Source organism: Oryctolagus cuniculus, chromosome 17 (genome assembly GCF_051225735.1).
Source record: "Oryctolagus cuniculus isolate XC-2025 breed Fujian yellow rabbit chromosome 17, ASM5122573v1, whole genome shotgun sequence".
Taxonomy (NCBI): Eukaryota; Metazoa; Chordata; class Mammalia; order Lagomorpha; family Leporidae; genus Oryctolagus; species Oryctolagus cuniculus.
In genome coordinates this window covers 48,044,945-48,072,920 of record NC_142883.1, presented here as the reverse complement: position 1 = coordinate 48,072,920, position 27,976 = coordinate 48,044,945, and the positions used below count along the sequence as shown (strand labels likewise).

The following is a 27,976-nucleotide window of genomic DNA, read 5'->3' as shown; positions in this document are numbered from 1 at the left end:
AAAAAAATCAGTGAACAAATATCTGTATCATGATACTTAAGAATAGCTGAATGTTTATGAAGTGATGCTAGTATTGTAGTTACGGCGTAGCTCCAGCCGTTGCAGCCACTTGGGCAGTGAACCAACGGAAGGAAGACCTTTCTCGCTCTCTCTCTACCTGTCATATAAATAAATAAATAAAATAGCTACTGTGATAGGTTCATTATACGTCTCTCTCTCTCTCTCTCTAACTTTTCTCTAATTTTATCTACTGGTCTGACACTTTCTCTAACAAAAAGTGTTTTGTTAGAGCCAGGACTAAATGAAACAAGGACTAACGGGATGCAGCGAGGAAAAATATGATCCAGATGTAGAAGCCTTACACATAAATATAGGTCATCTGTATTAGAAAAGAGAAAAAGATAGAAATGTTTTTTATTTACATCAACTAGGAAGCAAAGTTATTTATCAGGAAAGGGACATGTGAAGAGACATTAAGAGGCTTGAAATAGCTGCAGTAGGAATGACAGAAAATAAACTGAACAGAAAGGACATTCCTTAGATTAGAGATCTGATTTCCCTCTAGTAGTATGGACAGTCTAGCTGCATACAGCTACAGACACAGAAAAGGCACACATTTAGAATGATCCAGGGTTGGGCTGAGTGTTGCAACACAGGTGTGATGAATGCATGAGAAGGAGAGTTGAATAAACAGGATCAAAGAGCCTAAGCCATACTGTGCACAAAGTCAGAACAGGAGGGACAAAAACAGAGCAGAAAGATCAAGACAGCAGAGGTCTCTGTATCCTGGGAGAACAACCCAAAAGGTTGAAGCCAGAGTGGAATGATTACATTTAAAATGTTCCAATGTAATGGCAACTATCTAATGCTTTGATTACAACTGGCAAGCACTGAGAATGTATAACAGACACAATCGATAGAGCAGCATAGATGCAAATGGAAAAATGTGGTTTCAGATCTGTCATCAATTCTATAATCTTAATAATTCATCTATCTTCTGAATTGTAGATAACAGCTGAGACCTTTCTGACTCAGAATATTTTATCAATTTCAGTGTCTTACAATTTTCCTACTTTTAACATTTTTGGGGGACTATCAAAAAGCATTATTTTAGGAATGTAATACAGAGTAGGTTTGACCCAGTGATTAAGAAGCCTGTATCTCACATCTTGGGTTCAATACCTGACTCCAGCTTCCTGCTGATACAGATCAAGAGGTGGCAGTGATGGCTCAAGCAGTTGGGTTCCTGCCAACCACGTGGGAAATCTGGAGTGAGCTCTGGGTTTTCAGTTTTGACATTCCAACCAGATACTATCTGGGAAGTGAACCAGTAGATGGGAGCTCTCTTGTGCATGGGCTCTTTTGCTCTCTTTCAAATGACAATTTAAAAAAGAATGTAATAGAGAAAACATACAATTTATCTTTTCAGTTATCTTTTAGGTAATACTCTTTTTAAAAAAAATATTTATTTTTATTTATTTGAAAGGCAGAGGCAGAGAAAGAGAGACAGACATCTACCATTCACTGGTTCATTCCCCAGATGGCCACAATGGGTAGAGCTCGGCCGATCTGTAGCCAGGAGCTTCTTCTGGGTCTCCCATGCTGGTGCAGGGGCCCAAGGATTTGGGCCATCTTCTACTGCTTTCCCAGGCCATAGCAGAGAGCTGGATCGGAAGTGGAGCAGCCAGGACTCAAACCGGTACCCATATATATGGGATGCCTGCACTGCAGGCAGCAGCTTTACCTGCTACACCACAGTGCCAGCCCCAAGGTAATCATCTTGTAAAAATTATTTATTTCTAAGAGAGAGAAATATCTCCCTTCTGCTTGCTCATTCCCCTAAATGAACCTCAAGGGTCAGGGATGGGCCAGGCTGAAGCCAGGAACCTGAAACTCAATCCAAGCCTCCAATGTAGGTGGCAGAGACCCAAGTACTTGAGCCATCCATCACTGTTGCCTCTCAGGGTCTACACTAGCAGGAAGCTGGAATGCAGAGCAGAGCTGGGGCTTGATCTCAAGCACTCCAATAGTGGATGCAGGCATCCCATGCTGCAGCCTAACCATTCCACCAAAAGCCTACCCTTAGGAAATGTTTTAATACACAATTACAAAATATCACATGACAACAGAAATAAAAGGTTTTTAAATGACCCCCAAAATAATCAGAATACGTCACAATGAACAATCTATACAACAGTATAAATAATCCAAACAATATTTTCATACACACCTGGTAGAGAAATTGCTAACCTGTTTTGATGTCATTGGGTTCCTTTGAGAGTGTGATGAAAGCTAAGATCTCTCCTCTCAAAGAAGCACATACGTATGAAGATAATCAAAATATTCCATTCATTTAAGGAGGTTCAGAAATCCTTGAAAGCCAACACAAAGAATGAGAAGACTTATCATTGTTGAAATGTATTCTGATAGAATTTCAATATTCTTTTAAGCTACCTGTCTATGTTACAAACATTTCTAAGAGTAGTCTGGTTTATCCATCTGGATATCAATACCCAGACATTCTCAGAGATCAGATCAATGCTGCCCAATCACTAGAAACAGAGGCTTCAGTTATGCTTTGGGAAAGCTGAATTCTTAAGCATTTTCTACTTATATTATGTCTACTTTTCTGCTACCCAGTGTAGTTCCTAAGACAATGAATTATTTATTGCTTGGTTAAGTACCACATCACAGGAAGTCAAAGAGGAAGAGTAAAAAAGAACAGAAAAGGGGAAGAATGGGCTTTTCACCAAGATGGCACCAAAGGTGAAGGCAGCTCCTGCCCTCTCCTGAAGTCAAAGCCAAAGCAAAAGCACTGAAGCCCAAGAAGCAGTGCTGAAAGGTGTCCAAAGCTGCCCCCGCCCCGACACAAGATCTATATAATCACCCACCTTCCAGCAGCCCAAGACAGTGTGGCTCTGGAGGCAGCCCAAACATCCTCAGAAAGTAACCTAAGAAGAAACAAGCTTGACCTCTATGCCATCATCAAGCTTCTCTCCAACAGGTCTGTGATGAAGAAGACAGAAGACAACACATTCATGTTCACTGTGGCTGTCATTGACAACAAGCACCAAATCAAGCAGGCTTGAAGAAACTATGACATTTATGTAGCCAAAGTCAATGCCTCAACAGGCCTGATGGAAAGAAAGCATAAGTTCTATTGGCTGCTAGTTATGATGCTTTGGATATTGCCAACAAAACTGGGATAATCTAAACAGATTCTAGCTGGCTAATTCTATGCCTTTTCACCATAAAAACAAAACAATGCAGCACTAAAAATAATTTTATAAAACAAGATGATTAGGCCGGCGCTGCGGCTCACTAGGCTAATCCTCCGCCTTGTGGCGCCGGCACACCAGGTTCTAGTCCCGGTCGGGGCACCGGATTCTGTCCCGGTTGCCCCTCTTCCAGGCCAGCTCTCTGCTGTGGCCAGGGAGTGCAGTGGAGGATGGCCCAAATGCTTGGGCCCTGCACCCCATGGGAGACCAGGAGAAGCACCTGGCTCCTGCCTTCAGATCAGCGCGGTGCACTGGCTGCAGCGCGCCAGCCACAGCGGCCACTGGAGGGTGAACCAACAGCAAAGGAAGACCTTTCTCTCTGTCTCTCTCTCTCTCACTGTCCATTCTGCCTGTCAAAAATAAATAAATAAATAAATAAAAAGATGATTATCAATTGAAACTATTCCCATTTTACACTTAAGCTTGTTAAAATAGGTTTCATACTTATCAGAATCTTTATAAAACATTATCTCATTAATCATCTAATTTTTTATTATTATTATTTTTTTGACAGGCAGAGTAGACAGTGAGAGAGAGACAGAGAGAGAAAGGTCCTCCTTTACCATTGGTTCACCCCCTAGTGGCCGTTGTGGCTGGCGCGCTGCGGCCAGCGCACCTCACTGATCCGAAGCCAGGAGCCAGGTGCTTCTCCTGGTTTCCCATGAGGTGCAGGGCCCAAGCACTTGGGCCATCCTCCACTGCACTCCCAGACCACAGCAGAGAGCTGGACAGGAAGAAGAGCGACCAGGACAGAATCCAGCGCCCCAACCGGGGCTAGAACCTCGCGTGCCAGTGCCACAGGCGGAGGATTAGCCTACTGAGCCGCAGCACCAGCCTAATCATCTAATTTTATATGCTGGAACCTGCAACTAGTTTATAACAGGAAAAAATACAGAAAATAAAGATACATGTGAAGGAAAACACAAAACCAATAATATTTATGTGTGTGTGTGTATATATATATATATATATATATGATTTATTTATTTATTTGAAAGGCAGAGTTGCATAGAGGCAGAAGCAGAGAGAAAGAAGTCCTCCATCTGCTGGTTCTCTCCCCAAAAGGCTGCAACAACAGGAGCTGGGCCAATCCAAACCCAGGAGCTTCTTCCAGATCTCCCACATGGGTGCAGGGGCCCAAGGACTTGGGCCATCTTCTACTGTTTTCCCAGGCCAAGCAGAGAGCTGGACTGGAAGTGGAGCAGCTGGGACTAGAACTGGCACCCATATGGGATGCCGGTACTGCAGGCGGCAGCTTTACCTACTATGCCGTGCCCCAGCCCCAAATAATTATATATTAACAGTGGAGGAGCATTAACAGAAAAATGGAAATAATTTTTATTTAAGATTTATTTATTTATTTGAAAAGAGTTACAGAGAAGGAGAGGCAGAGAGGCAGAGAGAGAGAGAAAGAGAGAGAGCGAGCGAGCCAGCCTCCATCCGCTGGTTCAATCCTCAATTGGCCGCAACGGCTGGAGCTGTGCCAATCCAAAGCCAGGAGCCAGGAGTTTCTTTCAGGTCTCCCACGTGGGTACAGGGGCCCAAGGACTTGGGCCATCTTCTATTGTTTTCCCACGCCATAGCAGAGAGCTAGATCGGAAGTGGAGCAGCCAGGACTTGAACTGGAGCCCATATGGGATGCCGGCACTGCAGGCAGCGGCTTTACCCGCTTACGCCACAGCGCTGGCCCCATCATTTTTTTTATTATTTCTAGATGCAGAAATAAGACTTAGAAGGCCGGCACCACGGCTCACTAGGCTAACCCTCCGCCTTGCAGCGCCGGCACACCGGGTTCTAGTCCCGGTCGGGGTGCCGGATTCTGTCCCGGTTGCCCCTCTTCCAGGCCAGCTCTCTGCTGTGGCCAGCGAGTGCAGTGGAGGACGGCCCAAATGCTTGGGCCCTGCACCCCATGGGAGACCAGGAGAAGCACCTGGCTCCTGCCTTTGGATCAGTACGGTGCACCGGCAGCAGCAGCCATTGGAGGGTGAACCAACGGCAAAGGAAAACCTTCTCTCTCTCTCTCTCACTGTCTACTTGGATGGACGGAAGGAAGGAAGGAAGGAAGGAAGGAAGGAAGGAAGGAAGGAAGGAAGGAAGGAAGGAAGGAAGGAAGGAAAAGACTTAGAGGGACCGGTGCTGTGGCATAGCAGATAAAGCAATAACCATAAGTGCGCTAGTTTGAGTCCTGGCTGCTCCTCTTCTGGTCCAGCTCTCTGTTATGGCCTGAGAAAGCTGTGGAAGATGGCCAAGTCTTTGTGCCCCTGCACCCATGTGGGAGACCTGGAAGAAGCTCCAGGCTCCTGGCTTCTGATCGGCCCAGTTCTGGCCATTGCAGCCATTTGGGGAGTGAACCAGCTCTGCCTCCGCCTCTGTAACTCCCCCTTTCAAATAAATAAATCTTCAAAAAATAAAAACACTAAGCACTTACACTGTCATTCATCAATAACTAATGGTTCTTCAATCTCATAAAATTATCACGTAGCAAAGATTTTCTTAAAGAGGATCTGCAGAGGCCAGCACTGTGAAACCACAGGCCAACTGAACTATTGCTCAACTTCAGATCCAGCTCCCTACTAATGCGCCTGGGAAAGCAGCAAAAAGCAGCTCCAAGTACTTGGGCCCCTGCCACCCATGTGGGAGACTAAGATGGAGTTCCAGATTCCTGGCTTTGGCATGGCCCTCATGGCCTGTGCAGCCATCTGAGGAGTAAATCAGTGGATGGAAGATCTCTCTATTTAGCTCCTTTCTCTGTAATTCTGTCTTTCAAATACATAAGTCTTTTTTTTTTTCTTGGACAGGCAGAGTGGACAGTGAGAGAGACAGAGAGAAAGGTCTTCCTTTGCCGTTGGTTCACCCCCCCGATGGCCACTGCGGCCGGCGCACCACGCTGATCCAAAGGCAGGAGCCAGGTGCTTCTCCTGGTCTCCCTTGTGGGTGCAGGACCCAAGGACTTGGGCCATCCTCCACTGCCTTCCCGGGCCACAGCAGAGAGCTGGACAGGAAGAGGAATGACTGGGACAGAATCCGGCACCCCAACCAGGACTAGAACCCAGTATGCCGGTGCCTCAGGCGGAGGATTAGCCTATTGAGCCGCAGCGCCGGCCTCAAATACATAAGTCTTTAAAAAAGAGGATCAGCATATTATTTACATGCTTGAATATTACATACATTATAGTTCATAATCTTAATCCAAGTATTTTCCAGATACAGCAATGAAGACAGAAGCTACTGTCCATCAAGAATTACTGAATACTTTTTTTTTTTGACAGAAAAGTGGACAGTGAGAGAGACAGACAGAGAGAAAGGTCTTCTTTTTGCCATTGGTTCACCCTCCAATGGCCGCCGTGCTGCGGCCGGCGCACCGCACTGATCCGAAGGCAGGAGCCAGGTGCTTCTCCTGGTCTCCCATGGGGTTCAGGGCCCAAGCACTTGGGCCATCCTCCACTGCACTCGCTGGCCACAGCAGAGAGCTGGCCTGGAAGAGGGGCAACCGGGACAGAATCCGGCACCCCGACCGGGACTAGAACCCGGTGTCCGGCGCTGCAAGGCGGAAGATTAGCCTATTTAGCCATGGCGCCGGCCACTGAGTACCTTTACAGATCAATTTTCAAGAATCTGGGAGGCGGCACTGTGAGTAAAGCTGCTACCTGCAGTACTGGCATCCAATATGGGCTTCAGTTCAAGTCCCAGCTGCTCTACTTCTGATCCAGTTCTCTACTATGGCCCGGGAAAGCAATGGAAGATGGCCCAAGTGCTTGGGCCCCTCTACCCTTGTGGGGGACCCGAAAGAAGCTCCTGGCTTCAGACCAGCACAGCTCCAGCTGTGGCGGCCATCTGGAGAGTGAACCAGTGGAAGGAACTCTCTCTCTCTCTCTCTCTCTCTCTCAACCCCTATCCTCTCTATAACTTTGCCTTTCAAATAAATTAAATCTTTTAAAGAAATTTTTAAAGCAACTTTTCCTAATAAACTATATGTCCGTGATACCCTGAAAATTACCAGGTTTTTAGAATACTAGTTCCAAATAATAGAACTTTTTCCAAATTCACTGATACATTAGACAGTTGCTATACATATTAAAATATACTTTTCTTGGCTGGTGCCGCGGCTCAATAGGCTAAATCCTCCGCCTGCAGCGCCGGATTCTGTCCCAGTTGCCCCTCTTCCAGGCCAGCTCTCTGCTATAGCCCAGGAAGGCAGTGGAGGATGGCCCAAGTGCTTGGGCCCTGCACCCACATGGGAGACCAGGAAAAGCACCTGGCTCCTTCCTGCCTTCGGATCAGCACAGTGCGCCGGCCGCAGTGGCCATTGGGGTGTGTGTGTGTGTGTGTGTGTGTGTGAACCAACGGCAAAGGAAGACCTTTCTCTCTGTCTCTCTCTCTCACTGTCCACTCTGCCTGTCAAAAATAATATATGTGTATATATATATATACACTTTTCTTGATATTTCCAATTATCTTTGCCAAAATGGTTTTTAATCAATTTTTTATTTTCATTTTTATTTGAAAGAGAGAGAGAGATCTTCAAGATCTATTCAGTAGTTCCCTCCTAAATGCCCATGAAAGTCAGGGTTGGGCTGGCCCAGACTGAAGCAAGGAGCCCAGTACCCAATCTGATGTCCCATATGGGTGGAAAGGATCTATATACTTGAACCCTCATCTGATGCTTCCTAGGGTATGCATCAGCAAGAAGCTGAATCAGAACCCAAGCAGCTGAGACTCAAATCAGGTACTATGATACGGGATGCAAGTACCCCAAATAACAATTTTACCACTGTGCCAAACTACCTCCCCAATTTTTGCCATTTTATTCAATTGTCTTTACATAGATTTTTGTACACAGTCCACTAAAGAAAACAGATCTTTTTATAAAAGATTTATTTATTTACTTGAAAGAGTTACAGAGAGAAAGAAGAGAGAAACAGAGAGATCTTCCATTCACGGTTCACTCCCCAAATGGCCACAACAGCTGGAACTGGGCCAGTCAAAAGCCAGGAGCAGCCGGCGCCGAGGCTCAATAGGCTAATCTTCCGCCTAGCGGCGCCGGCACACCAGGTTCTAGTCCCGGTCAGGACGCCGGATTCTGTCCCGGTTGCCCCTCTTCCAGGCCAGCTCTCTGCTATGGCCAGGGAGTGCAGTGGAGAATGGTCCAAGTGCTTGGGCCCTGAACCCCATGGGAGACCAGGAGAAGCACCTGGCTCCTGCCTTCGGATCAGCGCGGTGCACCGGCTGCAGCGTGCCGGCCACAACGGCCATTGGAGGGTGAACCAACAGCAAAGGAAGACCTTTCTCTCTGTCTCTCTCTCTCTCACTGTCCACTCTGCCTGTCAAAAAAAAAAAAAAAAAAAAAGCCAGGAGCTTCTTTGGGGTCTCCCACGTGGGTGCAGGGACCCAAGCATTCGGGCAATTTTCCACTGCTTTCCCAAGCACATTAGCAGGGAGCCAGATGGGAAGTGTGCAGCTGGGTCTCTAATTGGTGCCCACATTGAACGACAGCTATGCCGAAGAGCTGTCCCAGGTGATCTTTTTTCAAATTGGTTCTAAAAAATTGAAAAAACCATTTTGCCTATAATGTAATGAACCGAGACCTCAATCTGAGTTAACAAATGTAAAAACCACTATAGTTATGGTAGCTATACATGATTTTTTTAAAAAATCAGATTAAAGTTTAAAGATTATCAATAACCAGCATCCAACAGAAAATAGCCCATAAAATGTGATTGTTCACTTTACGTGTCATAATGTTCCTAACAATCTATTTTGTATAGAACCAAACTGAAATCCTGTTGATACAAATGTAGATTATGATAAAGTCACAAAAATATTAAAGAAAATTAGATAGAAATCTGGTATTTACAATCCACACATTTCCATTCCAAGATGAATATTAAGTTCCAAAACTGATCAGCATAAAGCAAAGAATATTATCTTGGAAAAGCAATTAAGCAAGGTGAACCTCCTCCTAAAGTCTCAAAGATAATTTAATCGCAACAGGAGACTGCTCATTTTACCACACTAAAAATCAGGTAGAATTTATCATGCAGTAATCCTGAAAATATGGTTTGGGGCATATTTGTGGGGTCCTAAGAATTTAGTTTCCCTAAACATAGGTTTCTTCATTAAAGCTGAATTTCCTCAATTGTAAAATGGACTTAAATATGAAACTTAACACCTCACAAGGTTTAGTAAGGTTAAGTAGGACAGCAATGTAAATAGAGGCTACAATATTGGAATACCACACATGTCACCTATTGCCCTCAATTCTGAACTTTAAATGTACTTTCAAAATTCCAGCTAAAGCACAATGATATTGGGACATACTAAAACAATGAACTTGGTACACACTTTGTCCCTGAGACTACTTTTTGACACTTTTTTCACAAAGCATGGTGAAGAATGTGTTTTATCTATTAGGGAGTGTTCTATGACTGCCATTCTGCAAATTTTGAGAAATAAAAACAGAAGCAACTATTCTCCTGTGGAAAATAAATTTTTTCACTTGTGCCATCTTCTCCCCAATTCGTTTGCACTATATGGAACATTCTGATTTCTATGTATCTAGCCCAATAGAACATACACATACAGCCCTCAAAAGAAACAGACAGAAGAACATCCTTCATGATTTCAATAATTGGTCATAGGTATTCTGACCATGTATATACATTCTTCATTATCTCATCACATCAGACATCACACCGGATTACAAATTTTCTAAATTCTCAATATTTTAATTTGACTATAATTCCACGTAAAACCACTTCTAAAACTGCATCATTAATGCTATACCATGAAGTCAATGAAATGACTGCTTGCACAATCTAAATTGTCTAAATCACTGAGAATACCTAGGACAAAAAGTATTACTTGTACTTACACATTTCTTTATCATTTCCTCACTTTATTATTTACATAAGAATCTATAGTTTTAAGACTGTTCTGATTTTAAAAGGCAGCAAAATTAATCAAAATGTTATTAGTTCTTGAAATATCTTTTGCTCTGTGTGAATAAAACATGAGAAAAGTTAGACCTTTCCCTTCTCCACACTTTGGAAGTTTTCAATCATATACCAATGTTTTACTACATCTACTTGTTCTTATTCTGCTTCAGCTTGAAGGCCCAAATTCATTAGGACCTAATAAGTCTGCTTATCAGTATGTTAAAATTAATTGAGGGAGAAACTGGGCTAAGGCATACTACAGTAAAAACTGTAAAATTCAACAATCTCGGCTGGCACCGTGGCTCACTAGGCTAATCCTCTGCCTGCGGCGCCAGCACCCCAGGTTCTAGTCCCGGTTCGGGCACCGAGTACTATTCCCGGTTGCTCCTCTTCCAGTCCAGCTCTCTGCTGTGGCTCATGAGGGCAGCGGAGGATGGCCCAGGTACCGGGGGTCCCTGTACCTGCATGGGAGACCGGGAGGAAGTACCTGGCCCCTGGCTTCAGATTGGCGCAACACCAGCTGTAGCGGCCATTTGTGGAGTGAACCATTGGAAGGAAGACCCTTCTCTCTGTCTCTCACTGTCTATAATTCTCTCTCTCACTGACTAACTCTGCCTGGCAAAAAAAAAAAAAAAAAAAAATCAACAATCACTATTTCTTCATTTTCATTTTTATATTATCAATATTTTAAACTACCCTATCTTAGCTTGGAAGATTTAAGCCTACTATCCAAACTCTACATATAAAAATTTATTTTCCAATTAGCCCTGGGCCAAAGATTATGATACCACTTCTTTCTCTGAGAATCATTCCTACCGATCTCAGGTCTAGTAACTCTTAATATTAAAGGCAAGTGTTAGCAATAGCTGACCCATAGCTTTAGACTGAAGAAACACAGCAAAAACAGTTTTTGGACTCTGAAATCACTCATGCAGATTTAAACACAATGCAAGTCAAATCCAGATGTTCATTATTCTTATAAAATTATCATTTTTGGCTTTAACCTTTGCCTTTCACTAGAAGATTGGAATACATATTATGAGATAGGTCTATTACACTCCGTTAGACAGTCAATTTTATATGTCAACTTAGTTAAGCCACAGTACCTAGATATTTGATCGAACACTAGTTAAGATGTTGTCATGATGGTATATTTAAATCAGCAGTCCTTGAGTAAGACCAATGCCCTTTTATAATGTGTGTGGGCCTTATCCACTAATTTGAAGAACTTAAGGTAAAAGACTAACTTCTCAAACAGGGAATGCTGCAACAGACTGCCCTCACACTTGAGCATCAACACGAGCTCTTCCCTGGGTCTCCAGCGCATCAGCCTGGAGATTTTGGACTTGCCAGCCTTCACAACAGTGTGAGCCAATTTCTTAAAATCAATCAATCTCTTATACCTACATATACATACCCCTAATTGATTCTGTTTCTCTGGAGAATGCTGATTAATTTACTCTTGTACCCCAGTATTACTCTGTCAAAGAAAGTTACTGTCACTTCCAAGCCTGACAGCCTAAAAACTAAGATGTGAGCAGGTCAATCTACAGAAAAGCTACCTACATAGAACTCAAGTGAAGCCATGTATTCCCAGAAAGGTAAAAGGAAGCTTCATTGGGTATATGTCCCTAACCTTGGTCCAACAATTTTCCACTCACCTTCAAGATTCAGCCTGAAGGCAGCAGTAAATATCTTCTTCTTTAGTCCCACTATGACATGCATCTTTAAATATCTACCGTTTACTGTATGCCATTCCATGCCAGGCCCCTTTCCTACACTGTTTAGTTCTTACCCTCAGCAAATAAACCCACATTTACCAGATGAGGAAACAAGTTTTCTGAGGTTAGGTCATGTATCCAAGGTCAAACAACTAAAAAGTGGCAGAACCAGTATTTGTTTTTGATTCCCACACCAATGGTTCCAAATGCTAGGCATGAGGACAGAGAAGAAGCCAAGTAAGTAGGATTCTATCTGTATCTATTCACATACCCAGCTTCTGTATAAAAAGTTTTGGGGGAAATGTTTCCACTATTAAGATAAATTTGAGAAAAATCATAGATTCTACATTGAGCTCCCCCCACCCCATTCTTTGTAACTATATAAATGTCATCCCTAGTACCACACTGACCTCCTTAGAGGCAAACACTCAATTAAAAGGATTATTTTTACTTGAAAGGAAGCATGAGAGAGAAGGAGACAGAGATTTATCAGCTGGTTCATGCCCTAAATGTCTGCAACAGTCTGGGCCAAGCCAGGCTGAAGCCTGGACCTAGGAACTCTATCCAGCTCTCCCACATGGGTATCAAGAACCCAAATACTTCAACCATCATCTGCTGCTGTCTCAGGTGCACGAGCAGTAAAGCCAGATTGGGAAGTGGAGTAGCTGACTCAAACCAGCACTCCAAGGTGAGAAGAAGCATCTCAAATGGCAGCTTAACCTAATGTGCCAAAACCCTAGCCCATGAATTCAATCTTTGCAACTCTAAAACCAGGCAGTATCTGGAATTCAACAAATGTTTATAGGTAATCAAACTTTGAAAGCAAGACTATAAATTAAATAACTGTATTCCACAGTTACAAGCAATTATAACATAATTTATAACTCCATGACACTTCACAGCTAATAAAAATTCTTGAAGCCAGCACTGGACGCAGCCACCCTTACAAATGTCAGCATTCTACATCAGAGTGCTGGTTTGAGTTCTGGCTACTTCAGTTCCCATCCAGCTCCCTGCTGATGTGCGTGGGAAGGAAGCAGAGGATGGCCTAAGTGCTTGGGCCCCTGCCACTCAGGTAGATCAGGATGAGGTTACTGGCTCCTGGCTCCAGCCTGGCTAAGACCTGGCTGTTTCGATAATCTGGGGTAAAGAGAGGAACAGAAATATCTTCCATCTGCTGGTTCATTCCCCAAATGGCCAGTAATTTGGGTTGGGAATTTGGGGAGTGAATCAGCGGATGAAGATCTGTCTCTCCCTATGTCACTCTGCCTTTTGAATAAGTAAGCACATCTAAAACAAAACAAAAAATCCTTTTATATATATATCATATTCTTTTTTAAACAAAGATTTCTTTATTTGAAAGAGTTACAAGAGAAAGAAAGAGCGAGATTTTTCATCTACTGGTTCACTCCCCAGATGGCTGCAACAGCCAGGGCTGAAACAGCCTGAAGCCAGGAGTCAGGAGCTTCATTCAGATCACCAATGTGGGTGGCAGAGGCCCAAACACTTGGGCCACCTTCCACTGCTTTTCCCAGGCCATTAGCAGAGAGCTAGATCGGAAGTGGAGTAGCCAAGACACAACCGGTGCCCATATGGTATTCTGTCACTATATATGTGTATATTACACACACAAACACATATACTTTTTATTTATTTACTTGAAATAATTATAGAGAGAGACGGAGAGACAAAGGTATCTTCTATCTGCTGGTTCATTCCCCAAATCGCCATAACAGCCAGGGCTGGGCCAAGCTGAAGCCAGGAGCTTCTGGGTCTCTCATGTGGGTGCAGGAGCCCAAGGACCTGGGTCATCCTTTGTCATTCTTTGCTGCTTTCCCAGGCACATTAGGAGGGAGCTGGATTGGAAGTGGAGCAGCTGGAACTCAAACTGGTGCCTATATGGGATGTGGGCACTGTAGATGGTGGCTTAACCCACTGTACCACAGCTCTGGCCCACTGGTACTATATTCATTTTTTAAAAAGATCAATCATTTATTTCTTTGAAAGGCAACGTTACAAAGGTAGAGACAAAGAGAAGGAGAGAGGTCTTTCATCCACTGGTTCACTCCCCAAATGGCTGCAACAGCCAGAACTGAGCTGATCTGAAGCCAGGAGCCAGGAGCTTCTTCAACGACTTGCAGGGGCCCAAGTCCTTGGGCTATCTTCTACTGCTTTCCCAGGCCACAGTAGAGAGCTGGATTGGAAGTGCAGCAGCAGGAACTTGAACCAGGGCCCATATGGGATGCCAGCACTGGAGGTGGTGGCTTTTACCCATTACATTATGGTGCCAGGCCCGTGGCAGTATATTCTTAAAAAGAGAAACCACAGGGTGAGTGTTTGGCACAGCAGTTAGGTCGCCACTTGAGAAACCTACATCCCACACTGAAGTGCTTAGTTGGAGTCCTGGCTACTCTACCTCCAATCCAATTTCCTGCTAATGCACACTGTAAGAGGTGGCAGACAATGGCTCAAATATTTAGTTCCCTGCTACCTACATTAGAGACCTGAATTGAGTTCTGTGCCTATGGCTTCAGCCTGGCCCATCCCCAAGTAATCAGGGCCTCTGGATAGTGAATTAGAGGCTGGAAGATATCTCTCCATCTTTCTGTCTCTGCCTTTCAAATGAAAGAAAATTATTTTTTTAAATAAATAAAAGAAACCAAGCTGAACCTCAAAAGATACTGTCCCACCATGGCACATTTATTCGATATTCAAAACTTTAATGGGGGCAGATTGTGCATCCCAATTCAGTGTCAGTTCTAGCCCCCACTGCTCTGCTTCCAATACAGCTCCTACTAATGTACCTAGGAAAGCAGCAGAAGACAGCCCAAGTGTTTGGGCCCCAGCCACCTACGTGGGAGATGCGGATGCAGTTCCAAGCTCCTGGCTTCAGTCTGGCCCAGTCCTAGGCGTTGGAGGCATTTGGGGAGTAAACCAGTGGATGACAGATCTCTCTCTGGTGCTCTGCCTTTGAAATAAATATTCCTTTTAAAAATCTATAATAAAGTATCTGGGGCCAGTGCCGTGGCACACTTGGGAGACCTGGAAGAAACACCTGGCTCCTGGCTTCGGATCGGAGCAGCTCTGCCCGTAGCGGCCATTTGGGGAGTAAACCAACGGAAGGAAGACCTTTCTCTCTGTCTCTCTCTCTCACTGTCTATAATTCTACCTGTCAAATAAAAAGAAAAAAAAATTTTTTTAAATCTATAATAAAGTGTCAATTATCCGGCCGGTGCCACGGCTCAAAAGGCTAATTCTCCGCCTGCCGCACCGGCACACACACCGGGTTCTAGTCCCAGTTGGGGCGCCAGATTCTGTCCTGGTTGCTCCTCTTCCTGTCCAGCTCTCTGCTGTGGCCCAGAAAGGCAGTAGAGGATGGCCCAGGTCCTTGGGCCCTGCACCCGTGTGGGAGACCACGAGAAGCACCTGGCTCCTGGCTTCGGATCAGGGCGGTGCACCGGCCACAACGCGCCCGCCGCAGCGGCCATGGGGGGGGTGAACCAAAGGAAAAAGGAAGATCTTTCTGTCTCTCACTGTCCACTCTGCCTATCAAAAAAAAAAAAAAAAAAAAAAAGTATCAATTATCCAACAACTGTCAATTCAGTATTGGCAAACAACAATAATCCTGTTTCAGCTCCTTCTTTCAACTGTCGTAATGAAATACTGTTATATATACAATTATTATATACGTAATTGCCAATAGTTCAATTACATGTGTTCAATCTAATACTTATCAATGATATTTAAACAGCATTAACAAAGCTTTGAGTCACTAGCATAACGGCAGAACTTCAGCATTTTATTTACTATTCTAAATAGTTTTGACAAAAAAAATTAAGTAAACACAGAATAACTCCCTTCTCTGTGATTTCACAGTACTTTATACTTACATACTTAACACTTCTCACACTACACTGTAATTATCTGCCATGACATTCTGCTCAACAATCCACCAAAGCTGCAATTGTATCCTCCAAAGATACAATTCTTCACTGTATCTCTATAAAATTCATGGTAATTAGCACACAGTAGGTATCCAGTGCTTCTAAATGACTACTGTTAATTATCATAGCAAAACTAAGATTAATATGTACTATGTTTTCAGAGAGTAAAGATACTCATCATTTTATTCTTACCCTTTTTTTTAAGTTTTATGTATTTATCTCATTTGCTTGAAAGAGAGAGAGGGAGACAGATGGACAAAGCTATTCCTTCTGCTGGTTCAGTTTCCAAATAGTCTAGGATGGGCCAGGCTGAAGCCAGGAGCCAGGAACTCAATCCATGTCTGTCACACAGTTGGCAGGGGCCCAACCACCTGAGCCATCACTTGATGTCTCCCATTTACTCTTCTTTTTTAAAAGAACAAAAATCAGGGGTGGCCCAGTGGGTTGAGCCACTGCTTGCTACATAGGAGTGCCAGTTCAGGCCCACTGCTCTGCTTATACCCATGTGGGAGACCAGAATGGAACTCCTGGCTTCAACACAGTCCTGAAAAAACTGTTGTGGCTATCTGGAGAGTGAACCAACAGATGGAAGATCTGTTTCTGCCTTCCAAATACATAAATAAATCCTTTAAAAATATAAAATTATACAGATTCTGAAATCTGGGAGAAAATTACATCAAAGTCCAGCTACATGGGGCTGGTCTCCACTTAATATTTATGAAGTCAGAGAGAGGTAAGGAGGCCTCCCCATCAACTAGTTCACTCCCCAAATGCCTCCAACCAGAACTAGATCTAAGGTTCATGCTAGGAGCCAGGAACCTGGAACTCAATCCAGGTTTCCCACACATGTAGCAGGAACCCAGTTACTTGAGGTATCACTGCTGCCTCCCAGGTTCTACGTTACTAAGAAGTTAAGAGTCAGGAGCCAGAGCCAGAGCCAGAGCCAGATGTCGAACCCAGGCACTCAAATGTTGGATTTGGGCACCTTAACTGCTAGACTAAACAATCCAAGTATACCAATTTAAATCCAAGAGAAATTCAATAGGCAGTCTCTACACCAAAACTTCAAAAATTAAAAGACCTTTTAACCTCCATATATTGGGGTTTCTGCTTACAAATGGTACATGTTCAAATAACAATAAGACAAACATGGCTAGAATGTCCTTTTAATTTTTAAGTCAAAACTGAGTAACAAGGGGGCAGGCATTTGGTGAACAGTTAGGATGCTGCTTGAGACACCAAAATGTTCCTGGGTTTGAGTTCCAGCTCTGCTTCCAATTCCAGCTTCCTGCTAATGCACACCCCAGGAGGCAGCAGGTAATGGTTCAAGTAATTGGGTCCCTAATACCCACATGGGAGATCCAGATTGAGTTCCTGGCTCCCTGCTTTGGCCTGGTCCAGCCCTGGCTATTGCAAGCATCTGGGCAGTGAGCCAGCAGATATGCAAGATCTGTGTCTCTCTCTGCTTTTCAAACAAAAAAATTTTAAAACACTAAGTGGGGGCCAGCCAGCATTGTGGCAAAGCAGGTAAAGCCATCACCTGTGATTAAGCATCCCAAATGGGCACCAGTTTTTGTCCTGGTTGCTCCACTTCTGATTCAGTTCCCTGCTGATGGCCTGGGAGAAGTGCAGAGGATGGCCTCAGTGCTTGAATCCATGTCGGAGACCTAGAAGTTTCTGTCTCCTGGCCTTGGCATAGCCCAGCCCCAGGCTGCTGCAGTCATCTGTAGAGTGAACCAGTGGGTGGAAGATCTCTCTCTCTCTCTCCCTTTCTGTTAACTCTTTCAAATAAATAAATAAGTCTTAAGATTAAAAAAAAAAATCCTAAATAACAACAAAACACCTATTGTTTTAAAATAAGAAAAAGGGACTGGTGTTATGGGGTAAAGCCACCATCTACGATGCTAACATTCCACAGGGTACAAGTTTGTGTCCCAGTTGCTCTACTTGCAATCCAGAGCTTGGCTAATGGCCTGGGAAAAGCAGGGGAAGATGGCCCAAGTGCTTGGGCCTCTGCCACCCACATGGGAGACCTGGAAGCAGCTCCTGAACCTGGCACAGCCCTGGACGTTGCAGCCATTTGGGGGGTTAACCAGTAGATGGAAGATCTCTCTATCTCTCCCTCTATCTGTAACTCTGCCTTTCAAATAAATAAGTAAATCTTAGAGAGAGACAGAGAGAGAGAGGGGCTGGCGCTGTGGCATAGTAGGCTAAGCCTCCAGACCTGCAACACTGGCATCTTATATGGGCGCCAGTTTGTGTCCCCACTGCTCTGCTTCCAATCCAGCTCCCTGCTATGGCCTGGGAAAGCAGCAGAAGATAGCCCAAGTGCTTAGGCCCCTGCAGACACATGGGAGCCCTGGAAGAAGCTCCTGGCTCCTGTCATCACGGCTCTGGCTGTTGCAGCCATTTGGGGAGTGAAGACCTTTCTCTGTCTCTCCCTCTAACTGTAACTGTACCTCTCAAAATTTAAAAAAAGAGAGAGAAATGCTTATCAATTCTTCGACTGCTGTACTGGGTATAGCCACCGCCTGCAATGCCAGCATCCCGTACAGGTGCCGGTTCAATACCTGGCCGCTCCACTTCCGGTCCAGCTCTCTGCTACAGCCTGAGAAAGCAGAATATGGCCCAAGTCCTTAGGCACTTGCACCCACATGGGAGACTCGGAAAAAGCTCCTGGCCATTTGGGGAGTGAATCAGTAGACTGAAATCTCTCTCCCTCTGCCTCTCTGCCTTTCAAATAAATAAATAAATATTAAAGAAAAAAAAAAGATAATGGAGACAGGCATTGTGGCTCAGTGGGGTGAGCTGCTGCTTGCAACTCCTGCATCCTATATCAAAGTATCAATTCAAGGGGCCGGCGCCGTGGCTCACTTGGTTAAAGCCTCTGCCTGCGGCATCGGCATCCCATATGGGCTCTGGGTTCTAGTCCTGGTTGCTCCTCTTCCAGTCCAGCTCTCTGCTGTGGCCCGGGAGGGCAGTGGAAGATGGCCCAAGTGCTTGGGCCCCTGCACCTGCATGGGAGACCTGGAAGAAGCACCTGGCTCCTGGCTTCCAATCGGTACAGCGCTGGCCATGGCGGCCATTCAGGGAGTAAACCAACAGAATAAAGACCTTTCTCTCTCTCTCACTGTCTATAACTCTACCTGTCAAATAAAAGTATATATATATAAAAAATATACAAAGTATCAGTTCAAGCCCTGGCTATTCTGCTTCCAATCCTGCCCAGGAAATATGCCCAGGAAACACCAAATGATAGCTCAAGTACCTGAGTCCCTGCCATCCATGTGGAGATCCAGACAGATTTCTTGGCTCCTGGCTTTGGCCTGGCCCAGCCCAGGTTGATGATACCATTTGGGGAGAGAGCCAGTAGATGGAATGTATGTGCGTGTATGTGTGTGCATGTGTGTCCCACTACCCTTCACTCTGCCTCTAATAAATAAAAAGGAATAAAAGAAAAAACAGAGCAATGGTGAATACTAATGCAAAAAGCCTAAAGGAATTATGACAATGCAGAAATCATTGCCATTCTTAAACAAGAGAGTAATGTTCTGAAATTGTTTCATGTGGTGAATTTTCCTACAGGTAATGTATAGGATATAATAAAGCAAGGGAAGGAGGGAATGAAGTAAAAGATAACATTAGCCCAGATTAAGGACAGAAGCAATGGGAATGGTTTGAAGAGTTTCATATTTAACATAGTCTACTATTTGCTCTTAGTCTTTAAAAAAAAAAATTTACTTATTTGAAACACAGTGTGACAGAGAAAGATGGAGAGACAGGAACAGAAACAGAGATAGAGACAGAGTGAGAAAGAGAGGGAGACGGATCTTTCATCCACTGGTTCCCTCTCTAAATGCCTACAACAGAAAGGGCTAGCTCAGGCCAGGTCAAAGCCAGTAGTTTCATTTGGTCTTCCACATAGACGGCAGGAATTCAAGTATTTAGGTCATCATCTACTACTTCCCAGGTACATTAGCAGCCCTGATCCTAAATTCAGATACTCGGTTAACATTAAAGGGCAACTGCTCTGATGTTATGATAACCTAACTGGAAAACAAGCACAATATTCCCCTCAACTAAGGTTACTTATATACCTTACTGTGGAAAGCTACATGGAACACAGAGAACACTGTTAAAAGACAGTCCCTTTGTATGGACATTTGGCCTAATGGTTAAAATGCCCATGTCCCATCTCCAGCTCCTGATTCCAGCTTTTGCTAATGCAGATCCTGAAAGGCAGCAGTGAAAGCTCCAGTAATTAGGTTCCTGACACCCACACCAGAGACCTGGACTGAGCTCCCAGCTCGGGCTTTGAGCCCAGTCTCTGCTATTATAAGAATTTGGGGAGTGGCTATCTCCATCTTCTCTAAGTTTGTGGAAAAACTGAATTGGAGGTAAGTTTATAGGGTCCGCACTGTGGCTGCTGTCTGCGGCGGCAGCATCTCATATGGGCACTGGTGCGGGGCCCAGCTGCTCCACTTTGAAAGCATTGGAAGATCACCCAAGCGCCTGGGCCCCTGAAACCATGTGGGATACCTGCATGAAGCTCCTGGCTTCAGATCAGCCCAGCTCTGCCAGTTGCTGCCATTTGGGGAGTGAACCAGCTGATGGAAGACCTCTGTCAGGGTGTAGCAGGTAAAGCTGCCACCTGCAGTGCTGGCATCCCATACGGGTGCTAGTTTGGGTCCCAGCTACTCCACTTCCAATCGACTCTCTGCTATTGCCTAAGAAGGCAGTGGGAGACGGCCCAAGTCCCTGGTTCATTGCTTCGGACTGACCCAGCTCTGGCTGTTGCTGCCATTTGCAGAGTGAACCAGTGGATAGGAGATCTCCCTCTCCCTCTGCCTCTGTCTCTCTGCCTTTCAAACAAACAAATAAATAAAATCTTAAAAAAAAAAAAAAACCTTTCTCTCCATATTTTAAATAAAGTAATCTTTAATAAACAAAACAGTACATAATATACCTTTTCCTCAGCATTTTTGGAGGCTCCTCATATATCCACTGGTCAGACACTGAAGACTTTTTCAGACTGACTCATGTGTCATAGTTGGTCTTCCCATTCTGAGAGCTACTAATTACTAGCCATCTAACTACTTACTTTATACCTATCAAAGAAGGTAACAATTATAACATAAACCTTCTCACAAAGACCCCATGAGAAATTCTAGTCTAATAGTGCCAGTGTTTTTTAACAGATCATTTTTATTTTTAGGACTATGTGAAAAATAAACTATTAGGGCCAGTGGTATGGTACAGCAGGTTAAGATGCTAACTGCAGTGCTGGCATCCCATATGGGCACCAGACCAATCCAGCTCCCTGCTAATGTGCTTGAGAAAGCAGCGAAAATGGTCGAAGTACGTGGGCCTCTGCACCTGTGCAGGCGAAGAAGCTCCTGGTTCCTGGCTTTGGACTTGCCCTGCTCCAGCCACTGCAGCTATTTGGGCAGTGAATCAGGGGATGGAAGATTGTTTCTCTGGCTTTCCCTCTCTCTCTCTGTAACTCAGTCCTTCAATAAATATTTTTTAAAAAATACATAAATTGGCAGGCGCCATGGCTCAATAGGCTAATCCTCCACCTAGCGGCACCGGCACACCGGGTTCTAGTCCCGGTCGGGGCGCCGGATTCTGTCCTGGTTGCCCCTCTTCCAGGCCAGCCCTCTGCTGTGGCCAGGGAGTGCAGTGGAGGATGGCCCAAGTGCTTGGGCCCTGCACCCCATGGGAGACTAGGAGAAGCACCTGGCTCCTGCCTTCGGATCAGCGCGGTATGCCGGCCACAGCAGCCATTGGAGGGTGAACCAACGGTAAAAGGAAGACCTTTCTCTCTGTTTCTCTCTCTCACTGTCCACTCTGCCTGTCAAAAAATAAATAAATAAAATAAAATAAATTACCGGGGATCTTTCCTCCCTCCTGCTAGGCTTCTAGAAAGCTCAGTCAAATCTGTGCTCTGTCTACTCTAAGAAAATTTTGAGGGGCCGATGCTGTGGCGCAGCGGGTTAACGCCTTGGCCGGAAGTGCCAGCATCCCATATATGGTCGCCGGTTTGAGACCCAGCTGCTCCTCTTCCAATCCAGCTTTCTGCTACGGCCTGGGAAAGCAGTGGAAGATGGCCCAAGAAGTTCTTGGGCCCCTGCACCCACGTGGGAGACCTGAAGAAGCACCCGGCTCCTGGCTTCTGATGGCACAGCTCCAGCTGTTGTGGCCAACTGGTGAGTGAATCAACGGATGGAAGACCCCTCTCTCTCTGCCTCTCCTCTCTCTGTGTAACTCTTTCAAAGAAATAAATAAATCTTTTTAAAAAAAATTTGATATACCTTTTTGGTCTAGATCCCATTCCATTTTATCCTTACCCTTTGTTTTTTGTTTCAACTTCTCTTCACTTTTGCCATTTTGTAGTTTTATGCATTCTTACAATTTGTCTTAAGTAAGGAGCTACAAACAAAATACTTAAAGAGACTAGGCAAGTGAACTGTGAGTCTACTAGGAACAAGGAAACAGTGGTAGGACTGTGTTTTCAAAGTTGAGATCAACTAAAAACAAAATTACCAAGCAGTCAAGACAGCAATATATCACTATCTAAATCCAGGACCACATCTATTTGCAGCTTGTGGAAAAGGTACTTAATGAATACATAGTATTAAAAATTGAATGGATTAGCCAGCGCCGTGGCTCACTAGGCTAATCCTCCGCCTGCTACACTGGCACCCTGGGTTCTAGTCCCGGTTGGGGCGCTGGGTACTAGTCCCGGCTGCTCCTCTTCCAGGCTCTCTGCGGTGGCCCGAGAAGGCAGTGGAGGATAGCCCAAGTTCTTGGGTCCCTGCACCCGCATGGGAGACCAGCAAGAAGCACCTGGCTCCTGGCTTCAGATCGGCACAGCGACGGCCACAGTGGTCATTAAGGGAGTGAACCAACGGAAGGAAGACCTTTCTCTCTGTGTCTCTCTCGCTGTCTATAACTACCTGTCAAATAAAAAAAAAAAATTGAATGGATGGGATCACATCAGTTTTCTCTTTCAATCTTTCTGTAACAAAGGTGTATAGGACAGTTTAAAAAAAAAAAAGGTTAAGTATCTTACATTTGCACATCATGATTTACCAACAGCTTTTCTATCCTTGTAATCTGCAACTGTGCTACAGGTCAGCCCTCAGCTACTTGCACAAAAATGCAAGAATTATACTGTCTGTAATCTTTCCAAACATGATTTATTCTGTTCATATATTAATCACATTAAATACCCTTCACTTCAGGATGGGCATTTGGCATGGCAGTTATGACATCGACATCCTGTGGCATGCCATATTGGAGGACCAGGGTTTAAGTCTCAGCCCCACTCCCAAATCCAGCTACCTGCTAATGTATACTCTGCAGCGCAGCAGGTGATAAGTAGCTCAAATAGTAGGTAGTTCCTGCTACCTAAGTGGAATAATCAGATTGAGTTCTGGCTCCCAACTTCAGCGTGGCCCAGTCCTGACTATTACGCGAATCTAGGGAGTGAACCAGCACATGGGAGATTTTTGGGAGATTTTTCTCCCTCACAGATCTCTAACAAATAAAAATAAGTTTTATAGTTGTCTAGCTATACTTTTCACTTCTGATAGAAAAATCAATAGAGAAGTATTTCTCTACCATAAACAACAGTATAAGGGCAATAATAAGCAACAGGAAATGCTAGGAACCTGTTTCAATGAAGAGCTTATGCCCACTTAAAGGCAGGCAGCTGTGACTTATCTTGGACCAACTGTTGCCATGGAAAAATGTGAGCCCCAGTGTTGCCAGAGCTTCTGATATTTTAGTGTAATTCAAAAACAGACTTTCTGCAAAAGAGCTAATTTTAAAATGTTGATTCAAAAAATTTAACTATACAAAGCCAAGAGAAATATATTTATACACTAAATTTTGCCTGCAGGCTGCCAGTATTTAACCCCTGGCAAGATGTCAAATATAGGTGATTTGAATGGCTAAAGAAACAAGAAAATAGGGGCCAGAGCTGTGATGCAGAGAACTGGTTCTAGTCCGGTTGCTCCACTTCTTAATGTAGTTTCTGGCTCCCAGCTTCAGTCTGGCCCAGCCTTGTTTGTTGCAGCCATTTGGGAAGTAAACTAGAGATGGACAATCTCTTTCCCTGTCTCTCCTTCCTTTGCCTGTTACTCTGCTTTTGAAACAAATAAACAAATCATCTTGGGGGGGAGGGAGGGAAGAAGAGGAAGAGGGAAAGAAAAGAAAAAGAAAAGAAAACTGAAGAAAATGGAACAAAGTTTAGGAATTTATCATCTAAATTGATGCAAACAATATTACCTATTATCCTTATTCAATCAAAAGCATAAAGTACTAAAGAATATTTAATTAATCTGAAAATGAATTCTACAGTGCAAAACAAATCATATCACCTCATCTGCAAATACCTTCGATGTAGCAGTATGATAGTAAAAAGTTGAAAACTGGGGCCGGCGCTGTGGCGTAGTGGGTAAAGCCGTCGTCTAGAGTACCAGCATCCCATATGGGAGCTGGTTCAAGATCCGGCTTCTCCACTTTCGATCCAGCTTTCTGTTATGGACTGGGAAAGCAGAAGATGGCTCAAGTCCTTGGGCCCCTGCATCCGCACAGGAGACCTGGAAGAAGCTCCTGGCTCCTGGCTTCAGATTGGCGCAGCTCTGGCCACTGGGGCCAATTGGGGAGTGAACCACTGGATGGAAGACCTCTCTCTCTCTGCCTCTCCTTCTCTCTGTGTAACTCAAATAAATAAATAAATAAATCTTTTAAAAGTTGAAAATAATCTAAACACCCATTTCTGTAGTGCAAAGATTTAATCAGATACAAGAAGTTATATAGCACATATATCTACATATATCAATAACACATCTAGAAAACATTGTTAGGTAAAAAAATCAAGTTGTTGAGAGCCGGCGCCGCGGCTCACTAGGCTAATCCTCCACCTAGCAGCGCCGGCACACCGGGTTCTAGTCCCGGTCGGGGCGCCGGATTCTGTCCCGGTTGCCCCTCTTCCAGGCCAGCCCTCTGCTGTGGCCAGGGAGTGCAGTGGAGGATGGCCCAGGTGCTTGGGCCCTGCACCCCATGGGAGACCAGGAAAAGCACCTGGCTCCTGGCTCCTGCCATCGGATCAGCGCGGTGCGCCGGCCGCAGCGCGCTGGCCGCGGCGGCCATTGGAGGGTGAACCAACGGCAAAGGAAGACCTTTCTCTCTGTCTCTCTCTCTCACTGTCCACTCTGTCAAAAAAAAAAAAAAAAAAAATCAAGTTGTTGAATAATATACAATATTATAATATCATATAAATTCCAACAACCTACCATTACTATCCATTGTTTATGGACACATACATGTGTATGTATGTATAAAGTATAAGAACACACAACAAAAGAATAAATACAAACTTCAGGGAGAAATTTACCATTGAGCAGAGGAACAGAACAGGATTGGAAAGAGGAACAAAAGAGGCATCAATTATAACTATAATAACGATTTATTTTCTTCTTCTTCTTTTAAATTTGACAGGCAGAGTTACAGACAGTGAGCGAGAGAGAAAGGTCTTCCTTCCGTTGCTTCACCCCACAAATGGCTGCTATGGCTGGCGAGCCATGCCAATCCAAAGCCAGGAGCCAGGTGCTTCCTGCTGGTCTCCCATGCGGGTGCAGGGCCCAAGCACTTGGGCCATCCTCCACTGCCCTCCCGGGCCACAGCAGAGATCTGGCCTGGAAGAGGAGCAACTGAGTAAGCCACTGTGCCGGCCCTTATTTTCTTCTTATAAGACAAAGCTCTGAAGCAAATATGACAAAATGTTAACATCTATCAATTCTGGAAATAGTTATATAGATATTTTGTTATATTATGGCAGATTTTTTCGTACACATTTGGCATAGTCCATAATTTAAAAAAAATTAAACTGTAAATGTGCAAAATAAAATTTAAAAGATTAAATACACTTTTCTGATAGTACAGGTCCCCTGACAGGCCCCCTCTGATGCTTAACAATTAGATATGTAAGTGATGAAAACACTGAGGGGCCAGTGCTGTGGCCCTGCACCCATGTGGGAGACCCGGAATAAGCTCCTGGCTCCTGATCAGTGCAGCTCTTGCCATTGCAACTATTTGGGGAGTGAACCAACAGATGGAAGACCTCCCTCTCCCTCTCCCACTCTCTTTCTCTGCTTCTGCCTCTCTGTAAATCTGCCTTTAAAATAAATAAATAAATATTTTTAAAAGCAAAAATAAACTCACTGAAGGATTAAGTCCCATGCTTTTGGGGCCCTACTATGTAAACTGTGGAGTCAAATAAGCTAGGTTCAAATATCATCTTGGACACTTGGACAAGTTTTGAAACTATTTAAGCCTATTTGCCAATTTATTAAAAGGGACCAATATTATTACCTACCTCAACAGTTGTGATGAGGCTTAATTAATATTTATCAAATATCAAGGATTAATCATTGAACTGGTACAAACAAAAGCACTTTTAGGGGGCCAGTGCTGTGGCGCAGTAGGTAAAGCCACCACCTGCAGTGCCAGCATCCCATATGAGCACCAGTTTGAGTCCCAGCTGTTCCACTCCTGATCCAGCTCTCTGCTTATGGCCTGGGAAAGCAGTAAAAGACGGCCCAAGTCCTTGGGCCCCTGCACCTGCATGGGAGATGTGGAGGCGGCTCCTGGCTCCTGGCTTTGGATTAGCCCAGCTCCAGCCCTTGCGGCCACCTGGGGAGTGAACCAATGGATGGAAAACTATCCCTCTGTGCCTCTGCCTCTCTATAACTCTGCCTTTCAAATAATAAATAAATCTTACAAAAATAAAAGCACTTTTACATACGTAAGTCAAGTAAGAGGAACCCTGCCTTCTGAGTGTCCAAGGACATAAAACCAATTACTTTTGCATGGCAGAAAATAAAGGTAAATATCAGTAAGCCAGAAGCCAGGAACTCTATCCAGGTCTCCCTCCTGGGTAGCAGGAATACAAGTACATGGAATTCCATGTCTGTCTCCCAGGCATATTAGCAGGAAGCTGCATAGGAAGCAGAGATGGGACTTGATCCCACTCACTCCAATATGCAACAGGGTATCCAAGCAGTAGCTTAACCTACTGTGCCACAATGCTTGCCCCTGCCTTACTACTATCATTTCATCTTTTTTGTTTTTATTATTTCTATAAGGAAGTTTCTTTCTTTCTTTTTTTTTTTTTTTAAAGGCAGAGTTAGAGAGAGGCAGAGCAGAGCGAGAGGTCTTCCATCCACTGCTTCACTCCCCAGATAGCCACAACGGCCGTAGCTGTGCCAATCCAAAGCCTGGAAACCTGGAGCCATGAGTTTCTTCCGGGTCTCCCACAGGGTACAGGGACCCAAGGACTTAGGCCATCTTCCAGTGCTTTCCCAGGCAATAGCAGAGAGCTGGATCGGAAGTGGAGCAGACGGGACTCAAACCAGCACCCATATGGGATTCCAGCACTGATGACGGCAGCTTTACCCATCATTTCATCTTAATCATCTTCATTATCACCATAAAAACAACCAACATCTACTGAATACTTTATAGGTGGTAGGTACTGTCCTAAGCTCTTTAAATGCATTAATTTAACATACCAAGATAAAACATTTTATATGAGCTGTAAGGGAAAAAATAGGTACTATAACATTACAAATTCAGAGAAAATAAAGTTTCTCCCAAGTGGGAAAAAAATTAGGAGACTGACTGGAAAAGACACATCTGCTGTGCAGACTCAAAAGATAATAGGTAGGAGGCCAGCCTTGGTGGCACAGCAGGTTAAGCTGCTGCCAGCTCTGATGCTGGCATTCCATTTGGGTGTAGGTTCAAGCCCCATCTGCTCCAATTCCATTGCACCTCCCTATTAATGTGCCTAGGAAAAGGGGCAGAACATGGCTGAAGTGCTCAGGTTTGGTCCAGCCATGCCTACTGTGGCCCTTTGGAGAGTGAACCAGAAGATGGAAGATCTCTGTCTCTCCCTCCCTCTCTCTATATATAACTCTGCTTTTCAAACAAATAAAATATTAACAACAACAAAAGAGGTGGTATAGAGTGAAATAGCATAAGAACAGTCTCTCCGTTTGGCAGAATCACAGGACAATCATATAACAGGC

At 44.4% G+C, this 27,976-nt stretch overlaps 1 protein-coding gene across 9 annotated transcripts in view; it reads right to left on the bottom strand.

The window, feature by feature from the left end:
* The window catches only part of PAFAH1B1 (platelet activating factor acetylhydrolase 1b regulatory subunit 1), an 86,829-nt gene that overhangs the window by 48,889 nt on the left and 9,964 nt on the right, over positions 1 to 27,976 (bottom strand). For 2 of the 9 annotated variants that reach the window (XM_070061213.2, XM_070061217.2), the window contains exon 2: positions 2,251 to 2,372. The exons of 4 other annotated variants lie outside the window; for them this stretch is intronic. The gene's annotated coding sequence lies outside the window, so the exon portion shown is untranslated. Of the gene's footprint in view, positions 1 to 2,230; positions 2,373 to 2,891; positions 3,007 to 27,976 lie in introns of all 9 variants that reach the window. 3 more of the 9 variants (XM_070061214.2, XM_070061215.2, XM_070061212.2) reach the window with 3 other exon arrangements.